At 34.2% G+C, this 22514-nt stretch overlaps 1 protein-coding gene across 1 annotated transcript in view; it reads right to left on the reverse strand.

Moving 5' to 3' along the window:
- Positions 1-22514, reverse strand: part of Plexa (plexin A) — a 253077-nt gene that overhangs the window by 230428 nt on the left and 135 nt on the right. The window contains exon 2 of the mRNA XM_070311324.1: positions 20034-20665. The gene's annotated coding sequence lies outside the window, so the exon portion shown is untranslated. The remainder of the gene's footprint in view (positions 1-20033; positions 20666-22514) is intronic.

The following is a 22514-nucleotide window of genomic DNA, read 5'->3' on the forward strand; positions in this document are numbered from 1 at the left end:
AAAACCAGCTCGAGGAAGCTGGCAAATCCAGATATCTCACCGCGTAATTGCTCTATTGAGAGTGAGAAATTTTCGAGAAGCTCGACTCTGGCAGGATCAAAAGAAAAGATTGAAAACGTCGAAAGAGACGAAGGTTTCACATCAATTCTTGAATAAATAAATCAAGATATTAAAACATTGAGTAATATAATGATTATGACAGCGATATAAATACGAAAAAGCGCAAAAAGAGAAAAATCTTGACACTCATCTCTTAATTAAAAACTCTAAGAAACAGTAATATATACTGTGTATATTTAAAACAATCAATAATATGTATATTTAATAATAATGTGTATATTTAAAACATTTATCTTTAGGATTTTAAAATTCTAAACATGTTCACTTTGATTAAAATTATCACATATTTTTATCTATTTTCCCTATTAAAATTATAAAATTTTCGATAAATAGCAAAAATCTTTTTATTGAATATCTTTAAAAAAATCTTTTTCTATTGAAATCTTTTTATTAAATATTTTAAACTATTTTTTCATATAATGTTTATTCAATAATTAATAAATCTTTTTGTTCTTTTGATAAACATATATATATACATATATATATATATATATATATATATATATATATATATGTATGTATGTATGTATATGTATATATTTTTTAGTATCACGATGTTATCAAACTCAGATTATACTATTCTTAAATCGCATATAATTACAATATTCACATCATTGAGATGTCTGTTTACATTAGAATATTTTGTAAATAAATATATTTTTGTATAAATAATTAAATAAATAATAAAATTTACACATATAAATTATAATTATTAAACCGAACTAATAAATTTTGTGATATAAAATTCATATTCGGTGATCACGAGCTGCGAAGCATATTGAGTGTCATATGCGAGATACGAATATGAAATGAATACGGTCTAAACTTATACGACGAGGACAATGTGAGCATAATAATTAGGAAAATAATGTGAGAACTGCGCTAGTAAATAGACTCTTATCTCAATGGAACTCGTTGACTTTTAAAACCCCTCCGTCGAGACTTGATATTCTCTCCTTCCCTCTTTCATTCTTCTTCCATTTTCATACGAATAAGCATAATTCGAGCAGAGCGTCTACCGGATAAAGAATCGGGTGTCGACAGGTACCGAATCAGATGACGAATCACGTGTTTCTGTTTAACTTGGTAACCTGATTTTACGGAATTTGCACTTTATCATAAAGACTCTTATAATGAATGAAACACTCTTATTAGAATCGATCTTCAAGATCATATACTTTTAACAGCAATTAGAAATAGAAGCCAATATTTTATACCTATTGATTTTTTCTCACTTTATGCCAAGAAACTTTTGTATAACAAACATTCTAAATTCATATTACTGGTACTAAAATTTCCAAATAAAAAATTTTCGATATATCTTTTTATAAAGAATTCGTGTGTACTGAGAAAATCTTAATATATTTTACCTAAATATTTAGTTGTAAATCTTTCAAGTATATAAATTATTATAATAGAATAAATAAATATGCTTTTTTAAATACGTCAATAGAGCAATTAAAATTTAAACTACAAGCTTCAAGATTCTATAAAATTTATATTTTCCAAATAAAGATCAAGTCTTTTATTTCATATTTCGGAAATTAAAACAAATGTAAATTAAAACAAATGCAAAAAAAAGAACAAATTATCTTATTAATATAATCTAATACAGAATAATTGTGATATAATATTTGTGTTACAGAAGAGAAATGAAAAAGAGCGACTTCTCGGCCAATATCTTATTTAATACAAACTATCGTGGCACCAGTCGTTTAGGAGTTCCGGTGTGCAGCAATAAATCCCGAGAAATCGTGGGATTACAGCGGGAGCAGTAGCAATTATTCATTACATTCTTGTGTCGCGACGTCTTCATTAATAGCGAGCATCAACAAACAGCGTCGCTTAATCTCTCTCATATTCGCGTGCATTCCCTTTGGTTCTTTGACCCGTAATGTTAGGATCATGCGTTATATCGCCATATGATTTTTTTAGACCCCTTATGATATTGCACGCTGTTCTCATATTAGGTCAATAAAAATAAAAAACAGAGCTACATGTACATACCGTTAAATGTGAAATCATGATGTGCCATGTCCACCGTTAGACGTGAAATGTAAATAACAAAGTATCTAATTAACATTGAAGCGGAGGATAAATCGAGAAGAAGATTGTAATTACTTCGCAAATATTATAAGTACATATATAGAATTTGAATAAACGGATGTAATAGAAATACACAATAGAAATAAAAAAGATAAAGTTTAAGAAAATTTAATGTGCACGTTTTCATTTTTGCATACTAAACATAAATTATATATACATATTTATATAAATTCTGATTTGACGAATTTAAAGGTACAAATCAAATACAAATATTTTTTACTAATTGAAATAATATAAAAAAATAAAGAAATATAAACAAGTTTTTTCCCTATTTCAATCTTTAATATTCGAATAAGATTTGAAAAAGTCAATTTCTTATTTGAATTTATTAATGTGAGACAAGCCGGTCTCGCGTTAACGTCTACTTTCGTCCTGTTTCCCTACATCGTCATTATTCGCGCGAATTATCGTACCATTGTCGCGGTGACATGTCGCGCCTTTTTTTCTCCTGCGTGCAAACACGTGTTGTCGGCGATTAGCCATTGTGAATGAGCGAACGACGACGAAGAGAGGAACGGGAACGCGGGACAAGGAAGTGCAATGCTATATGCACACGTGTCATTCGCAAGCGGTAGCCGCCACGTGCTGCTTGTGCGAGCGCTTTCCTCGAAAAATAAACAAAACGTAGCAAAGCGACGCCCCGTGTCACGGATTGACGCGCGTTTACATCGCCCGAGTTGCTGGGATTGCTGGATGTTCCTCTTGTTTTCTCTTTCTCTCTAATTGTTAGTCTTCTCTCTCTCTCTCTCTCTCTCTTTTTCAGTGTTGAAAAAATTAATTAACAAATAATAAAAATCCCATGAATACTATGTATGTTTATAGCTGGTAAATTATTTTTCTATATATTACATTTATTATATTACACATGTCCATAGATATATTTTATTTAAACAAAAAAGAAATCCTTTTTATTCTTAAAATATTGTATATATTGCTCCCAAAGTATTTGCTTTATGTATAATATATAATAATCTCTTTTCATAAAATATTATTTCTACAATATTTATATAAAACACAAGAAAACGTTAAATGTATTTAATTAAAATATACGTAAAGATTCATGTGAGATTCTGTATAATTTTATTATTTTAATAAACGAATAAAAAATAGCAGTCTTGACAATAACATGACAATTTTTAATTCACCGCAACACAAAGTTGCCTTTAATCTAATCCCATTTTACAATATTTTATAGTTAAAGTGAGTCATTATGGACGCGCGTGATTGGCCGGCGAGATTATAAATACGCAGAACGATGTGGGGTGAAATAAAATAAAAAGGCGAATCTTTCTCGCGCGGATAAGAACGCGTGTTGCTACACGTCGTAAAGACGAGTCGACAGATTTTACAAGAAAGCAAACGATCGGATCCGCGCAGCATTTAATATATGTAACGCTCTCTTTTTATGACGCCGATAGGGGACATCGTCGTCTGTTGATTTTAGTGCATGTCACGTTATCACTCGACGCGTCTTATATCGATATGGTGCGCGACATGTTTTATAGCTTCTTAAATGAATTATCAAAAGCATTTATAGAATGAGATTAATATCTTCATTGATATTTTTTTGGGGGAAATTACGATTTTACGTTTAATTCTTTCTGACTTCATGTGACTTCAAAGTAAAAAATCCTGCATTGCTTTCGTCTTACATTAATGTCGCTAAATGTACTGAATAATTGTTGCAAATAATATTCTTGAAATTCCCCAAACTCTGTTAATATATATACTTTGAAATATTTTATTCATTTTCCAAAAGCTATGTGTTAGTAATAATTTTCTGTATTTGTAAGAGCAAATTGTAAGATGAAACATTTATTTAAATGTTGAATACAAATTTTTAGGATTTTGTAACACGGTAAAGAAAAAGAGCGATGAACAAAATACGAAGCTCGTAGACAATCGAATGTTAATCTCTTTTTCAAAGAAGAGAATTGTGAACGCAACGAGGTCGAGTGCAGTTTCATGCAAGCTCAAAGTGTACTTGTGGAGAGCTGTTGCTCTTTAGTAAGGAGAGCGAGGGACATGAAGAGAACGAGAGGAGGTCAGAAAATTCATATATTAAGAACATGACCAATGTATGTGTGTGTGTGTGTGTGTGTGTGTGTGTTGTCAACCTAAAACCATTCCATAGATGCAATGACCTCTCATGATATCAATTATAGATTAAATTTCTTTAGATTTTTATAATTTATCATAAAAGTTCAAAGAATAAATGTAAAAATCAATTTAATACATTTTTAAATCATGTTTTTTGAAATTTTCTGTTCTTCAGCTGCGATGAGAAATGTTATAGATCTTCAATAATACAAACGTAAATTTCAATAGTTTTTCAAAAACTAACAAATAGATCTTTTTTAGATTAAATTTTTAATGAAACAACTATTCTCTCTCTCTCTCTCTCTCTTTCTACATCAAATAACATTTTATTTTTATTTTATCATATGAATGCTATAATTTATCTCTATTTTAATGTTAATCTTTATTATATTAAATGTATATATGTATTTCTTCACACATATTTTTTATAATTATATCGCAATAATATATCTGATAAATTCGACGCTATCACTTTTATCTACCGACTTTAATCATGCGTCAGCGATGATAGATCCCTGTCGGAACGTCGGTCAGACTACGCACTAGTGAGCAGCATCAAATTAATCAGGATGATTTTTATTTTTTTTTTCACCGATGGAAAGATACGCAGTCTCGATATATACTTTCCTTTCTTCCATCGAGAATCAAAAAGATCGACTCTCTCTCAAACAAATGTTTCATAAGAATCACTCCCTCCAACAAATTCTTTTCCGTTATCTCTTCTTGTTCTTTTCGCTCAATTTCTGATTCTCTTTCGTTTCATTATACTTTAAATATTTAAAAATATATATTTCTTGCATACACTAATCTCTCATTATTACATATTAGAAAACTAAAAATAATTTTTTTTTTTTAATTTATTATAATTTATTAAAATTATAATTTGCATATAATTTATCAATCTTAATTTTCTTAGATCACTATAATGTTTCTAGCAATTTTTCTATTTCGCTTCGAGACAAAGTAAAATTGAAGTTTTCTAATTAGCTTACGTAATAACAACTTAAATTCCTGTTCATAATTCATAAAACTGTAATGTAATATATCATAAGTGAATAGGGTTGAGGAAGGAGGGGACGTGCATTTGAAATTCTCTTTCATCTTATTAACACACATAATGTAATTATAATATCATCTTTTATATTTTTTCAATATTTTTTTTTTCTCTAATCATACTAGATTTTATATCAATCCCTTAATAAGTTCCTGTATAAGTCGAGTACTATCTTTATCAAATTTGTGTTTTAATTACTATTATTTTTCACTTTATGATATTGTATTCCTTTTTATATCTCAAAAGAACTGAAATCTCTGAACATGTAATCACATCCCTCTGTCTATTACACCTATCTCTTTTATATACCTGCAAAGGTTCACGTTACGCCGATCTGTGATTCTCGATGACGACGGGCGATGACGCCGATTAAATTCCATCGCGTTTCGCCCCATCGACTCGTCGACTGCGGGAAGGAAGTCGATGAACTTTCGGCAAGTAATCTTCGGAAAGCTATAAAGCGAGATGCGATTCATCATCGGCGTTACCTCACGCCCCGCAATTATGATGTAATTGACGGTTTTGACCAGGCAGAGTTTAATAGAGGTAAAAGGAGACAAACATACTTTGTGAGAGAGCTATTACACCCTTTCCGCGTCGTATCAACCTCTTCATCGTCAACGAATTATTTTCCAATTTTCATAGCCGACGACCATCCATACAAATCTGCCTTAATCTCCGAAAGATATTAATTTCGCGCAAAATCCACAATCGTCGCCGATTCCATAACGATTAAAGCGCAAAAATCATGTAGAATAAATAATCACTTGAGATTTTAATTAAAGTATTTCGGGATTTAGTCGATGGAAGGAGCGCGAGTGAGAAAGTGGGGAGGAAAAGAGAAAGAAAGAACGAGAGAAATCGATACGATACGCTCAGTGAGGAGAAAATTGCCGCTCATTATTCCTTATTACGATAAATTAGTTCGGGAGTCTGAAGTTAAGTTTGATATATCTCGCTGAGCAATGTGTATTCTAAATTTTGCACACCGGGATAATTACGCTCGCAAAAAGAAGATAGCAGGTAGAGAGATAAGAGAGATACAAAACGCAGTCCTATACGACTCTCAGTTTCGGTCAAAATTACGAAAACCAAAACGGAAATTACATTTTAACTTGTATCGGCAAAAACGACCACCCGAGAATGGATCCTTGCCAAGAGAGAAAATTTCTTAGATTAGAATTTCGTAATTAATCATCTTTATAATTTATTACAGAACAATTAAACTTAATTTTGGTATACGATTCAATATATAAAGTAATATCAAAGAAGAAATATAAAAAAAAAAAAAACCAAAAATAGCATAATAAAAATACCTGATTTTATAAACTTTCATCATACATGATAATAAATGGAGGGAAAAGAGAAATATATATAAAACATTGCAATAAGAAACATATTGCATTATTTTACATATATTACATATTTATAAAAAAATATTGCATTGTGAGTATATACATAAAGAGAAGTACCGTAAGTATCATCAGCGAAAAAAAAATGCAAATCGTAAGAGCGCGCGATTCGTTATCGTTAATAATACGCGATGCGGGAACAGCCGTCTCGAGATTACATCGATCCCACGCATTTGAATAAAAACAGACGGATTTTTTGCATGGCGGTCGCGATGCAATCTACGAATCTTCAGCAAAAATAAAATCACCCGAGCGGGATGGATCTCGGTCGTGCCACGAACTTCTGCGATTATGATCGAGATAACGTCGCGTCCTGAAGAAACGAAACTTGGGCGCTCCTAATCGCGAGGTGATTCGGCGAATGCCGAAGACGAACGTAGAGGTACCGGGCGCGCCGACGTGGAACGTCGTGATTTATCGTCCTAACGCGTGTACTGATTTATTATCTCAGGAATTGACCCCGGGACGCGATCCCGGGCTCCTCGCTGCTGATGAGCGATGGCGCGTTTCCGTTAATGTCGGGAGCACACGTTGTGCGAATTATTGCCACCTTTGCGAAATAAAGTTGAAATTTATACAAGTTACTCCTCGATGATCCTGTGGGAATCGTTCATGTGATAAACAAAACAGCTTATCGTTAGAAATTTATTATAAACATTTCCTTTCTCTCTTTCGTTAGTTTCTATAAAAATCAAACAATATCATAATCTTATAATTTTAATACGTAATTTATATATATATATATATATATGTACTGTTCTAATATTAATTAAATCTATTTTTAATTTGCGAATATCAAGAACACAATAATAATTTTATGACTAAATGACATTTAAAGTAATACTATTTTTTAATTGATAGTAAAAAGATTAAAATATCGTAAAGGAGAAATGTAGATAAATTCTTTTCCTTTAAAACTCGCAGTACGATTACACAATATACATTTGTACAATAACTGAATCATAATTCATTTCACATCATCTATATAAATTTAATCTCTATAACGACGCGCGAAACGAAGTCTTGTAATGTACTTTCACGAATCACTTATACATTGAAACTCTGTTTACATGCTTCACTTTGAATGATTTATACCATCGTACCGTATGATCTTTCACAGTGAATGGCTGTAGTAGAGGATGGCTCAACTTCCTTGGATTCGAGTGATTATTTTATGGAAACATCGTTTACTCAATTTGCTTCTTTTCATTTTGTGTTGATTGATTCGGCACAAACATTAAGGGTGGTCTGTGTAGATTTGCCTTTAGAATCGCGATACCGCATGAGTCTATTTGTGTATACATAATATCGTGCTAGATAAATTTATTAAGAGACGATTATTGCTTATAATTTCGATTTTTAATATTGGGTGTCTTCTTAATAGTCAATTAAATCTTGTCATATTTCTGCAAGCCGATTTAAATTGCTCCAATTAATTTTATTCTTAGAATCGAACAATAGAAAAATAATTTGGCATGTATTAATTAACCATCGTTTATTACGTAGACAAAAAACTGATATACTAATTAAATAATATCTCACTCGAGTAATATCTTCTCTAACTTTTACTCATATTACTTTGATTTATAAAATTCTTCAATGATTTATTCTCTAGATTTCATTAATCTAATTTTTATCAAAATAAATGTGTTGTTACATTTATCCTTATATATTTATTACACTTGATCGACTATATAAGGCTGTAGTTTATTTTGCCCCAGGTACAAAAAACGCAAAACATGAATATCTTTCCCTTGCAATATTAATTCGAAAAGATTCGACTTGAGTTTAGCCAGGCAATATTACTGGCGTAGTTTCGGCATAGAAATTTCCTTATAAAAAGTAACCATTACATCCAATTATCCAAAGTTTCGTCGTTAGAGAATATCAAAGGCACCTTTCCGTCGCGAATACGACAAAGAAGTCAGCGGCGCACGGTCTAGCATGGCTCGATAGATCCGTTGTACGTACTTTGTCTTAATCGCAGAGGCGCATTCTTCGTAGAAAATTAAGAAAAGGAGTTCGCCCTACGTCAACGCTGATGTCGCTACCACCGACGACGAGGATAACGATGCCAGCAACGTCGGATGAAAAGCGAAGACACGCGAGCTAGAGAGCAGGAAAGAACCAGAGGAACGTCCTGATTCCAGGGATAATGAACAAAGCGAACGAGGAGAGTAAAGAGACAAAGATTTCTAGTACTGTACATAGAGGGATGAGGTAGAATCTAAGGAGAGACGAATCGAGAAGTCGAAAAAGTGAAAAGTAAAGAAAGAAAAGAATAAAGAAAGAGAGAAAAGAGATGCATAGACAAATAAAGATTGAAGAAGAAAAACGATTGTTAGCATTTTTTACAATCTTCTTAGAAACTATATATATAACAATTCAAAAATAATTTGGCATGTATTAATAACAATTATTTATTATGTAGACAAAAAATTGATATGCTAATTAAATAATACTTTATTCGAGAAATATTTTCTCTAATTTTTATTAATACTTTGATTTACAAAATTCTTCAGTGATTTATTTTTTAGATTTCATTAGTCTAATCTTTATCAAAATGAATGTGTTATTACATTTGTCTTTATACTGTATTTATTATATTTGACTGTATGTATAAGACTGTAGCTTACAGGAAAGTATACACATATATAATGTTCTAGAAAAATTCCCCGAAGAAAAGATACTATTTGCGATATGATAAAAACGAATATGGGATATATATATATATATATTGACAATAAATATGAATATTTTAAAACTGTAATGCACATCATTGACTGAATGGATCAGAACTAGGTGTGTATTGAAATAATAATGTACAAATTATAAATCGTATGGGGAGAATACGGAAAACAGAACGGAGAAAGAGAGAGATAGTTCTCAGTGTCTCAGTGACGTGCGTATAGATATAACAAATATTTTATAAAACAAATATCAAATTATAAAACACAGTTCAAAATAATCGATTATTAAAGAATTCACAAAGAAATAAAAAAATTAAATAATAAAACAAATATAAAGATAAGACTAAAGTAGCACAAGTCATTCGGCTTATCAATCGAAGAAACGCAAATTCACATGTCGCACAATATATATAAGAAATAAATAGGGAAATACTAAAAGATCTAACAAGAGACGAAGAAAGATTGCAAGAAGAATGACGAGAAAGGGAAAGAGGGTACTACCTCTCTTCTCTCGTCTTTCAGACACGAAAAGATAGTAAAGTTTGCAAAGCTCGAGGCGACTTGAAAGACAGGAGAAGAAGAGAATTTCTGCGGAAGAATGAGAAACGCAGTAGGAAGGAGTATGAGAGAAGAAGAAGGGACAACGCGAGAGAAGTTCCACGAGAGTGCTACGGGCAAACAGGGGCCTCGGGAGAAAGAACAGAAGAGAGATAAGAGACAAAGAGACGGAGACTGACAATGAGAAAACGAATACGGTGAAAAAGGAGGCAGAAGGGAGATTCGAAAGCAAAAGCGAGAAAGAAAATATACAAGGGAGAGAGAGAAGGAGGGAGGAAGTGGAGGGTAGAAAAAGGTATAGTAAGCGTTCGTATATAGAAATACCGACAACTATCTAAGAGAGGATATAAGAACATGCCGCTCGGGGCCGAATTCCGAGATATTCGACGAATTCGCTCGCGAAATCACAATGAAAACCTCTCGTCCTGCTGTACGCGCGGAACCCGTTGGCGGCCGCTGGTCCCCGAGAAAGCGAGCCGAGCGACGTCCTTTAAACTTCGCCGTCGTGGTAACTCCTTCGGAGCACGCCAATATTGACTTCCGCTGTATTACGCCGGGGTAATCGGAATTCGAATGTGACGTACATTTTCCGACGGCACCAGGAGAGCGCCTGGAATTTGGTGTCATTGAAATTCGTCGTGTCGCGCACGCAGTCTAGTGAATAAAATTTATATTTGTCGCGAATGTAGCATATATTATTCGTCAATATATATATGGTACTTATATCTAATATTCCTTCGCTTTTATTTTTTATTTTTCGCGAATTATATGAGCAATTCTTGTGCAATTGATTCTTCAGAAATATCTGTGACGTTGCAAGAAATCAATAGCCACTTTTCTTAAATTATAAATGCTGATGCGCAATATATTTTCGCTGAGATAATATACGAAGTGCCAAGCCCTTTCTGATATCGCTTATCTTTCACATATGCCACATGATATATAACAATTATAACTATTATAAATATAATATAATTTGTTTGCTTTCGGAAATTTTAACAAATGCCAATATATTTATTTAAAAATTTCTTTGAATTAGATTAAAAACAAATCGAGGTAGAAAAAACGAATTTCGCGTCGACCGCGACAGAAGACGCTTCAAGTTGCGTCAACTCGAGTTCCTCGAAGACGCTTTTGAGAACATCGCCGTCTTATCGGATACGTGACCCACTCGTTTGACACGAGATAACTCCCGCCGTTGATGATAACGCGTGCGCATCAGCAAGCTGCATAGGAACAAGCGGCTACGTGAACGCAATCCGCGATTAAGATGGCATACATCGTTTGATCATTACGCGGCGACCTAAGGAAAATTCTGAATCCTGGCGCATAGCATCCTTCGCATTCGGAATCGGGATTTATTCCAAACACGCACGAGTCATATATTGGAGAACGATTCGAAACGTTTCCGGGCCGAGAGTAAAGTCCGCTGGATTGGCGATTTTTCTATCTACTACTGGCAAATCGAGAATTCATACTTGAAGACTGGAGAGCGACTCGAGCATGCGAATTTCTAGACTATGCAAAGGGGACAATAAAGACTGCTAGAATTTTAACACCGTATGAGAAGTTCTGGTCGCTATAAAATATTTCGTTAATATTTGAAAAAAGTATTGTCTGTGTATCTTGTTTTGTAATAAGTAGTTTAAATGATAAATTTAGAGATTTTACGAATAGAATATGCACGCTTCGAAAATGATTATTGGCACAGGGAAAAAGAAAAATAGGTAGCAAAAGACTGGATAAAAATAATATGAGCATTAGATTCGAGAAAGATAGAGAAGAAACGGATAAGAGAAACACAAGCAGAAATAGGATAAGGTTGCGGTATTTGGATTTTTCCAAGAATTTATATTAGAATCTGGTAGCTATGTGTAGCGCGTATTATATACATATAAGTCTCATTGACAGAATTCAACAATGATCGATACATTAAATGCGTTTTAATCGTCAGTCTAGTTTTCTGTTTATACATTGCGTATCGATAACCGATAATTCGACATGAAACTGACGATTCTGCCATCATCTTTCTGATATTTAACCATTAAAAGTCCTCTTTCGCATGCTTATATTGTATATAAAAATAGTTACGTCATATCAAATTATATAGTAATATAATCAAACCAAGATATCTATTTTTAAATACTTAAAAATTCTTATTCAGAAAACATCTAGTAGTATTAATAAAGTCATTTCACATTTTGGTAAAATGCTAGTCATTCTAGTAAAATGAAAGATAAAGCTGAAAATAGTCTTTTCTACGTACATATTTACATAGAAAGAGCTTATATATATATACAAGGAAAACTCATTTTCGTGGAATCAAGTCCTTTCTAAAATGAACGATTCAATCGAATTAAGGAGAGAAATACTCGCAGAATTCTCTCTTATACGCACAATCTAAAATCTAAATGTATCTTTCCGGCTGCTCGCAGATGAAACAAGCTGTATGACAAGCGCGCGCATGGTAATGATGCAACCGGGCATGGCGCCCTTATGGCGCACGAGAAGGAACGAGCGAGGCATGGCCTCGTGCACGAGGAGCCTCTCCTCGAATACGGCCTAAGCCTATACAGGGTGTTCTGGATGTTCAATGCCTCTGCTCTCGGTTCCGCGTTCTTCCACAAATCGATTTGTTTCAACGATTCTACTTCTCGCGTATAATAATTTTTATATAACTGCAGCTATATTAAACATTTTGTAGATAAACAGCATGTGATTTTGAGCAAAAGAAAATAAAAAATTGAAAAAAACTGGAGAAGTAAACAAAATTAAGTTTTCCTATCAACAATTTACCTATCGTCGAGTTTTCGAAACAAGTTGCTCGGAACAAGATATACTTACGAATATATCGCACGAATTATTTAAAAATAGAGATGAAACATGTTATTATTAATATTTTAACGATGTATGTGTGCATGAATATTTTACATTACTAACGAAAATTACTACTTAATGCCCTATAAGAATTTTCAATCTATACTTTATTTAATATCTCTCTAACTCTAAAAAATTATTTTGCTATCATAAATATTAATCAAGATTATTCAATTAACAATTATCTTTATAATTATCTTAAAGCACAATAGATTACACAATCTTTTTTATTTCTACTGTTTTTGTATGCGATTGAGACACTTTTGAGTCTCGAGAAATATGTATCGAAAAAAAAAAAAGAAAAACTAATTTATAAATTGTAAGTTCACTATACTTGCAGTATTAAAGGGAAAAGGCGACGAGCAAACCCAAGGGACACCGTGTATATAAGTGCAGACGTGTACACACGTCGAGTCCTAGATTCTTGCTTTCGTATCCGTGAGAGAGGAGAGAAGGAACAAACCCGTGGCTCGCCAGTCCCACGGGGCCTCGGTGTCCTCAGTTATCTCGGCCGGGCGGCGTGATGGGTAGAAGGGAGGCAAAGACGTGGGGCCTTACCTCCGCGCGCGATCCTCTTCTCGGTCCCCTTTCTCTCTCGCGGCCAGTCCCTTCGAATCCATCCGCCTGTCCGTTCGCCTCATCTCTGTCCTTTTCCACGGAACGCCAACGCCGCCCGTGATTGTTCTCTCTTTTTCTCTTTCTTCCTGTTTCTTACATTTAATTCCGCCTCGTCTGCTGGTGATCTCTACCTCTTCGTCACGACCACGAGAACTCACCTCTGGACTTTCGTAAAATATGTATCCGCGTCTCGCTGATAATGAGAGGAGAACTCGCGAGCGAGCAGGTTGAATCTCTCGACTCGAATCTCGCGACTTCTTCTTTGGAACGGAGTGATTTCCTCGTTGCTTCTCGCCTCCTCATCCTCCCCCTTGATTTACGTTTGTCGATGATTTACGTTGGTACCGCGTCGATTAATAAGCGTGGCGTACACGATGTAAAGCTCGAAACCCGGCAGTGACAAATATTAACAAACGTTGTAATGATGTAAGAACATCGCGATATACAAAATTTCACACAATCATCCTTCGATATCAATCATATTTGAGAAATATACGGATTTCTCTTCAATAAATAAAAATTTTCACAATCTTTAATAACGTCATTTATCTAAATGTCTCATTTTACTATTCTAAATTCAATTTCTTAAAGTAAACATTATTGTTGTATTATTATTAACTAACATATTGTTTTTGTTTTAAAATGTTTCTTTCTCTTTTCTCTCTCTCTCTCTCTCTCTCTCAAATTTTGGAAAATAGCAAGATCTTTGTGAATTATAATTAGGTTGTAAATAATTGTGTTGGTAAAATTGTCAACAAACAAGTTATGTGTAAGAAAATAATCTTTATAATCATGTATTTATAGGAATAAAAACATAACAAAAGTGAAATAAAATAATTTAATTTATTAAAATTATATAAATTTCAAACCTTCGTGTTAAAGTATTATAAATATTTTCCTTGTCACGATGCGCTAGCCTTTGATCCTAATTAAACATATAACGCGCGTCTTTGCGATGAAGGGATTAAAGAAACTCGAGTGCCAACGTGTTCCAGAAACAATCCACGTATCGACCCCTCTAAACAAATACACGATGTAATCCGGCAAACCCCCCGCGCCTGTTATTTCAGATATCTCTTTTCCCAGGTCCGAATAATCTTGGCTACATTTTTTTCTCGCGCAATCGGATTATAGTTGGATCGTATTTCAAAAGGGATTCGCTTTTAGTGTGTAGTTGAAATAAGAGCATACTTTTGCCAGATTTACAATCACGAAGTAATTATAATAAACTTGTAAAGAAAAATATTTAATTGTCATTTGATGTTTCGTATCTTGTTTTTCTCAAAATATGAACGATTCAAGAATGTTATATAAGTAAATTGCAAAACTTTTCTATGTATCTCGATGTAAATAATAGAAAAAAAATTATATACGATAAGAAACGATATTATTATTATTATTATTAAAAAATCGTTAAATGGTTTCGATTAAAAAGCGCATTATTATTTTTAAATAACGCAGAAAAGATGATGGCAAGGTCCTTATTCTCCGATAACGCTGCGAGATATCGCTCTTTTTCGAGACGGGGACCGGAAAAGACACGGAGAAAAAGAACGAACGGCCGACCTCGTTCCTCGCGCGTTGCCACCCTTCCCTCATCGTATACCGGTGAAATTGCCCGCGGAAGGCCGGCGGAAGGCCGACCCGTAGACCTTTTGAGGTTAACCGCGCCGCCTGCTAATGGTCAGAGCCACGAAAGCTGGCCGTATTTTAAAGTCGCCAGTAAGTCGGCAGCGAACTCTTTTGCGGCGTCGATTGACTTCAACCAGAGTGCCGAAACGAAGACGCGCGAAAACAAGAGAAAAAAAATAGGAGGCAAGTCTGTTTTGATTCATTCCTCGAGAGGAACGAAAGGATAATTCAGAGATCTCTATATTCATTACAAATTCATCGCGCTGTTCTAAAGTAATTTAAGACAAAGATATAGGAGCGAGTTCGTAGACACAATCACATTGAATCTATGTGAAAATAGCACGAGTCTACGTAAAGAGAGAACAAAGCATTTACATACAGAAAGTTACATTTTTACACTGAGCTATTTTTTTATCTTAGATTTTTTTGACTGCTTTTGGAGTCGACTTGTTTTTAAATTTAATTTATGACAATCGTCGTAAGACAAATATTAATTCTTTAGTTTAATAAAAAATATGCAATAAAAATAATTAGTTAAGTGGGAAGATATTGGCAGATAAAAGCCAAGGCGCAGATATTGGTGCGCAAACTTATTATCGTTAAATTTTATCGACAAATGTGCATTAAAAATGTACGTTTTAAGCCGTTTCTTGGTCCATCTTCAGCATAGATATAAATATGTAAAAATTGTAAAACATGCATAACATTTAGTGTTGCAGTCAAAATTCCAAATTAAAATTAATAATCAGAAAGTAGAGCTGAGTAAAACCCACGTAGAATACATATAAATTAGTGGACAACGTCCAAACGCCATCGCCAGATCACCACACATCGTATATCGTCGATGATTTACATTTACAATATAATAAAATGATTAATAATATTATTATATCGTAAATCATCAACGATATATCTGTGGCGATGGCGTTTGAATGTTATCCACTAATTTGTACAGATTCTAGGTGGATTTTAGTGAGCCTGTCTTTCCGATTATGAATTTTAATTTGAAATTTTGACTGCGACAACAAATGTTGTGCATGTCAAGTTTCAAAATTCAAATATAATCAATATAATAATTATTATATTGTGTAAACCATCGACCATATACGTATGGCGATGGCATTTGTCCATTAATTTATACAGATTCTACGCGGTTTTCATAGCGATGAACCTTCCTTTCTGATTATTAATTTTAATTTGAATGGAACAACAAATATTGTATATATGAGGTTTTAAATTTTTTTACATATTTGTATTCGTGCTGAAGATGGACCAAAAAACTATTCAAAACGTACATTTTTTAAATGCATATTTGTTAATAAAATTTAACAATAATAAGTTCGTGCATCAATATTATCTCCCATTTAATTGTTTGCTATTATTATTATTAAAAATAATCAGCATTTGAGCGATTTATACGACCGATATATGTTTGATATCATTTCGGTACTTCAAAAGACGATCGATATATTCGAATGATTTTTCAAAAGTACCGATTCTTTTTCGATTCGCTCTCATTTCGCAGATTCTCGCGGTGAGAGAGCAAGTTTGAAGAGCGCGATGATGGAAACGCATTGATAATGTGATATTTCATCATCGCGGACATGGACGAGTCAAGCGGAATCGCGGACCTCCCGCATCGAAAGTACCGAATGATTTCTTAATGCGGCTCCCGATTATTAAATGTCGAACGCGAAGAAACGAGCGATCGATCGCGTGACGAGGCGAAAAAGAATGGAGCGCTCGCGTTATCTAGATGAGGTTCATTAGAACGCGCGTTCCGAAGAGTCGAACGCGTCATTTGCGTTACCGGCACCGTTCGTCCGTCCGTCCATCCGTTCGTCCGAGCATAAAGAAAGCCTGGAGAAAACTCTGTTCCAGTTTCGAAAGAGATGAACTAATATTATCATGCCAAGTACTGTTCAGCAAAAATAATTGTTATTACTAAAAAATGTTATTTTATAAATATGTTACGTATAGTTATATTTTCCGTAGAGAGTTTATGGACTTTATATATAATTAGAATAACATTCATATTTACAAGTATGTAAAGTACTTTGATACAAAAATATTTATTCTACCTATATCTTTATCTCGATTGATATAATAACGAGAGATGAAGAAAATAAATCGTTAAACATTAAAACAAATTTTTTATATCGTGTCATTTTAATATGTTTGTAGCTTATTCCTTTGATTGCGCATTCAATACCGATTATTATCATTATTTTGATATCTTTTATCATCATATTTATTATTAATTTTTAATCATTATTAATATTAAAAGTTTAATAATATTGCTAATGTGTATATTTTATATTTCATTAAATATTGTTTTTTATCATTATCAAAATACACGCAGTAAATTTACTAATTTTTGATCGATTACAAAATATCAAAAAGCAAAATATGTGTCGTATTTATTGAATGAAGTATGAGAATAATTATGTGTGAACGATTACTGCTATTACATGATATAAATCCGCGTAATACGAATGTATATAATGAATTGAATACAAGTGAATTACAGTAAATTACTGGCCAAGGCACTTCATTAAACGTAATATCATTATCGAGGTGCTGTATTGCGCGCAAAAATGGTGCGGGAAAGTGACATTGTACACCGCTATAATGCTATGTTTTTCGTAAATTATACACTTGTGCGGCACACCTTAGTAAGAAAATATCACCAGCATCATCGACTTATCAACAAATGCACAATATGACGTTAAATCGCGAAATGAGTGAGATGCGATACTAATCTAAATTTTAATAAAATCGAAGTAAAGTGACATGCGCGAATAGGCCAAATGAAATTTTTTTGTTATAATAAAATGCTTTGTGATTGACTATCGCAAAGTTATTTCGATAAAATGAAGTGAAAAGTTCAACAATTTTTCTCAAAAAACATACACGAACAATAATTTTTAAGAAATATCTATTTCTCTCTTTATAATTCGAAAGCAATCAGAAAAGCATAAATATTATTACAGACAATTCGAGAGATAAAGTATTAAATAAAAATTTTAGTGCAGAATTAAGATATTAATTATAAAATTAATCGATATTATTTGAGTGAATTATTGATCAATTTTTTAGCGTGCCAATTTCTCTTTGACTGCCACTTGCTAATCTTTTACTCGATGTTTTATTTGTTAAATTTTTAAATTGTAAGAAAATTTATAACAATTTATACATAAAAATAAATATATTATGAAAATTATTACGCAAAAATTATTAATAATTTAATAATAAATTATTATGTATACGACTGCAAAGATTTACATTACTATTTACTATTATTTGAGAATTACTATTTAACTATTATTATACTATAAAATCAGATGAATGTGTATGTAAAACTGTTTTTTTTTGTGTGTGTGTTAATGATACTCTTTTCGAAATCTTATATTCTATATTCTAACATTTTTAAAAGCTATGCTTGTATTTTTAAAAGCTACAACTGAAATAAATTTGTGAAAATATGTACATCTTAACGATCACTGCGATAAGTATCGTTGAACATGGCTTACGTTGAACATGGCTTACGACAAGATAAGTAGGAAGAGTATATTTCATTCTATGAGCACGAAAGGGTTAACCCTGAAGACTAGAAAACACTTCATTTGCGTGAAGACAGGAAAAGGAATCTGATACAATTTGCATATATTACAATGATAAATTTGCGTTTACCGTACCAGCGAAACGTTTGACAGCAAAGACTAGAATTCAGATATCTATTTATATATGGAATTTCATAAACGAATAAATTATTCCATCTTTTTATCTTTTTATAGCTAAATTCGGCGCTAAATAGATATAAAATAATAGATTTATATTTTTTGTTTTAAATTAAAGTAACATTTCATAAGATCATGCTTATATTGTTCAGATTTAGAATTCATTCGCACTAAAAATAGCTAAGTGAAAAGAGTCACTTAGATAAATTAGAAAAGAGGATCACAGTATCAAAGAAGAAAAAGTATTAAAGAAAAGTATCACAAAAAAATTTAATTAAATTTCTATTCACAATCAGACTATATATGTTATACAAATAATAATTTCGCCTAATTTAAGAAATAAAAAACAATGTTAATCATCCAATTTGGCGAGTGAGACAAGTGAAATTACAAAAATATTACAAGTTAAGGTATTCTTTATATTAATTATTTATATTAATTTGTAAATATATCATATATAAATTTATTATAATATAAAAAGAAGTCACACACATTTTTGGTGATATTTATATTTTTCTTAAATAAAATAATAAAGTAATTATTTGCATGTATATACAAATTATTAGTTATTATTGAAATATTATTGAATTAATTTAGAATTTCACAAATTACTATGTAAATTCAAGAAAATTATTTAGGTAAAGATATTCAGATTCAAGAACATTTATTTTAAGATTCTAAACGACTGACGTTACAACTTTCAAGATAAGAAGTCTGTTTATTATGCTATCATATTTAATTAACTTTTATTTTTCTAAAAAAGGATTCACAAATGCATAAAAGCAAGATAAATATAATATTGCAATAGCTTTCAATGTTTTGATAATAAAAGGATTTACAAATATTATGCAAACTATTAAAAATATAGTCATTGTTAATTCAGTAAATTATATAATTATCATAAAAAGTTGTTTAGATCAATGATTATTAATTTCATCTTTGAAAAAGATACTGTTTGATTGTCCTTACGTTTTTACAATTATATCGATATAATACCTCAAAATATACAACGATAAATAATATTCATTGTGAGAGAGCTCCGATTTGTCATATCAGCTTTAAGAGCTAGGTGTGAATGAAATTGATATTTTCTTAGATAGACAAAAGAAAACCGTCTAAGACTCACCTAAATCGTTGCAAAATCGACGAGCGATCCTCTTTTTGACCCGCGCCAAACCTCCGAGGGCGACGTTTGCGGAGGCAGGGGCGGGGGGGCAAAGTCAGTCCTGCACGCGCCCCCCCCTGACGTCACTCGGGATCCGCCGTTCTCGATACGTTCCTCGTGTTTCCGAGCAGCGAATATACACTCACATACAGCCGGAGGGCTCGCTATTATATCGTTATTCCGGGTCGTCTCGTGACTCTCCGATCACGCCTATCACATTCGCGATCCCGAATGCACTCGATCTTTCGCGTATCTCTGGACGCACTAATATAGCGAAGCACTTGATCACTACGACGAGCCCGACGATGTTGCGGAGCTCGACATTACAACCTTGCAATCTTATAGAGCTGTTTTTTTTTTTTGTTCACGGAGCGATTTATCGCGTGCGTGCGTATGTATCTGTCTGTCTCACTCACCGTTTATCCGCCGTGTCTATCCGTCTCGTACGCACGTCACACGATAATATTTTAATCGCGTAGAATCATTATTCGATTCTTCTCGACCGCGTTCCGCTTGTCCCTTACGTGCGCTGCGGGGAGGGGCGAAGGGGTGGCGAAGGTGACGCGCGAAACGATATTCCGCCGCTTTGACATCTGAAAAAATGTATTCGCGATCCGTCAGAGAATAGCGTCGTTTTTCGACGGATCGACGATCGGAATCGCGAACGGCATCACTAATCGGCCGGCCGGCCGGCATGCGTGCGTGTCGTGGAACTGCGGGGAGCCAGTATGGCGCCGGGCCTCTTTCGTACTCACTCTCTCTCTCTCTCTCACTCTCTCGCATGCATGCACATTCACTCTCTATCTCTCTCGCTTCGTTCCGACACGCTCATTCATTGTATCGCGTTCGCACTTTCGTTTCTCTCTTTCTCGCTCGTTGACTCGCTTCGTCTCCTTCCTCCCGCTTGTTTCTTCTCTCTCTCTCTCTCTTTCGTTCACTGACATATTCCATCATTCCAGACTCTCTCTTCCTTTTTCGCTCACCAGCTCGCGCGTTCCTCATGCATGTCCGAGTGTCGTTCTTTCAACGTCTCTTGTAACCTCCTCCTTTAGTCGACGCTCCTTTCTCGCGCGATTTCACGTCACTCACGCGTATATGCTTGCCACAGCGACATGGCGCAAAATTGAGAATCCGAGCCAGCCACTCGCGTGTTTCCATAGGGAGCCGGCGAGACTTTGGAAATCTAATCACCATTCAACTATTCGCGATAGTATATCGCACAAAATTTTTAACTATCGTCACGAGCGAAGTAAAACGACTCCAAAGAAATCGCGTCGTAACGTACGCGACACGCAACGTAACGCTCGATTCGAATCGCTAACGAGTGAAGTTAGTACTTACAATTAGTCAACTGCGCTTTTTGCCTACCTGCACTTTCCTGCACCTCAAGTACCTCCGTCGCGAAAAGCGCGCGAATCCCTGCCGCGCATGAATGCTCGTTACCGACGAGACCCCGGAAACTGATTCAGACTAATAATCCGTAATATTATTCGAATTACCAAAATACACATTGTGAGATAAATTGACCGTCATCGTACGCGTATCATGCAGTAATGGCCTAGAGTCTTACATCTGCAAAATCACAATTTTCACACTACGCATACAAAAAGAGACAGAGAGAGAGAAAGACTCGCGCGCAAAAAAAAAAAGAATTAAAAATTAATAAGCCACTTTCTGTGAGCATCGTACCAAAAAATTCGTCTGTCAAAAGGAACATCAAATTGATGACGAAATCAATCGTCTCCTCTCGATATACCCGTTGATACGCGCGAGATCCAAGATAGCGAGCGAAGCGATTCTCGAATTAAAATCCAATTGTACCAATGGCTGAGAGAAAAAAGTATCGCGATTCTAGTGGCGCAGAATTCACGCTTCCCTCAAATTTCGATCTTAGCACGCGCTCTCTCTCGGAAAAAAGAGAAGGAAGAGAGGGATCGAAAGCATTCGCGAATTCTCGGAGACGGCGAGGACGAGGGCGGCACGGAATGCGAGGCGAGGGGCGCATCTATCGCGGTACGCACTGGCCCCGGCGTGCGTATCCTACGCGGCCGTTCCTCGGCGCTAAAATGGCGATCGAAGTGACAGCTCTCGCCGCCGTCGCCTCTCCCTCGTACACCACCATCTCCTCCTCCACCTCTTCCTCTTCCTCCTTCTCTATCACCGTCTTCTCGTTACCGGCGAAGCTCATCTCGACGAGACTTTACGCGCCGTACGACCGGTAGGCGCGTCCTCTACCTTTTCGCTACGATAACAACCGGGACGGATACTTATTTACCGCTTCTTAGAACGCTCCGTAGCGCGCTTCGTACTTCTTTTCTCTCGACTCACATCACGTTCGTTCTTTCTCTCTGTCTCTCCCATTTATACACTTTCGCTCGTTCGCTTGCATTAATTCTATCTCTTTCTCTTTTTTCTGCTTTTCTCGCTCTTTCTGTTTATTCC

This window comes from Polyergus mexicanus, unplaced genomic scaffold (assembly GCF_030449975.1).
Source record: "Polyergus mexicanus isolate NDT 795.1 unplaced genomic scaffold, iyPolMexi1.0 SCAF_19, whole genome shotgun sequence".
NCBI classification, from domain to species: Eukaryota; Metazoa; Arthropoda; class Insecta; order Hymenoptera; family Formicidae; genus Polyergus; species Polyergus mexicanus.